Source organism: Triticum aestivum, chromosome 4A (genome assembly GCF_018294505.1).
Source record: "Triticum aestivum cultivar Chinese Spring chromosome 4A, IWGSC CS RefSeq v2.1, whole genome shotgun sequence".
Lineage (NCBI taxonomy): Eukaryota > Viridiplantae > Streptophyta > Magnoliopsida > Poales > Poaceae > Triticum > Triticum aestivum.
The window spans coordinates 103,349,409-103,350,567 of record NC_057803.1 but is presented as its reverse complement, the minus strand read 5'-3'; the positions used below and the strand labels follow the sequence as shown (position 1 = coordinate 103,350,567).

At 53.9% G+C, this 1,159-nt stretch overlaps 1 protein-coding gene across 1 annotated transcript in view; it reads right to left on the bottom strand.

Annotated features, from left to right (window-relative positions):
- LOC123085422 (uncharacterized protein At1g76660) overlaps positions 1-433 on the bottom strand; it is a gene marked incomplete in the record, with an annotated part of 4,224 nt that extends 3,791 nt beyond the window's left edge. Inside the window, 1 exon segment of the mRNA XM_044507053.1 lies at positions 1-433.
- Between the last annotated feature and the right edge of the window lie 726 nt (positions 434-1,159).

Here is a 1,159-nt window from a genome sequence, read left to right as displayed (position 1 = left end):
CATGGCCGCATTGGGTCGGATTGGAGCTCGAGTAGACCCGAGCATAAGATGGATTCAGGAGAGGGGGAGGGAAGTTACGGGATGGATTGAGAGGGCAAGTCGCTGTGGGGCTCGCGGAGTGGTGAGGCAGGGGGGAGGACCGCAGACGACGACAGGCCTGACGGAGGGGCGGAGCTCGGGGCAGGGCCGGGCGTCGGCGGAAGAAGGGGGGCGTGGCGGCGGCCGCAGCCGGGTGAAGTCCCGGCAGAGTGGAGCGACAGAGGTCAGGGAAGTGTCGAATGGGAGAGGTCGGTGGGGAGGCGCGGCGGAGGGCGGCTGTCGTCTGGCCGTCTGCGGTCGTCGGCGGGAGGGGCGGCGTTGTCCGCCCTCGTCGGGCGCTGGGTGAGTTCGCGGGAGAGGATGCGCACGGGCTGGCTGAGAGAGAGAGCCGACTTCTCTCTTCCCTTTTCCTTTCTATACTCTACTAAATGAAACTGCTTCCGGTTCGATGATTTGGACCAAGGGTCCCTGGGTGCTTAGAGTTTTTTTTTTGGAACTTTCGACCCATAATGTTTTTGGGGTGAACTTTTGATCTACGTATATTTATCAAACATCATGGCAGTTCAAAGAACACAAAAAGTTACTTCTCCTAAAGAAATTACATCAATGTCCGTAGACCACCTAGCGAGTAGCAACGACTATAAGCATTGGAGCGAGCCGAAGGTGCGCCACCTTCATAAGTTACATTACAAAGGCCCCAAAAGGATCAGCGTAGGAGAACAACAACAGCTGATAAAGAAAAGCATGGACCGGAAGGATCCAACCTGTAGACACTTGAGCGAAGACGAACGAAGATCGGATCTACATAGATACACCGAAGACAAATACGGGAAAACATTATTTCATCTTCAGGGGATCTTCACCGCATCGCGCTCAAGAATGACATAAACCCTAAACAGACTAAAAAACACCTAAAACGAAGCATGAGCCTTCCCGCCGGCAAGGGTTGGGATCCATCGCACCTCCATGGCCCTGAGACCACAGGAGATCATGCAGATCGGCGGCGGCATCGGCAGGAGGTGAGGAAACCATAACACCTTGGGGCTTTTCTTTCTTTGTGGGGAAGAAACAAGTTATATTTTCAGGTGCCTAGAGCATCTTTAACCGTAGCTTTATAATT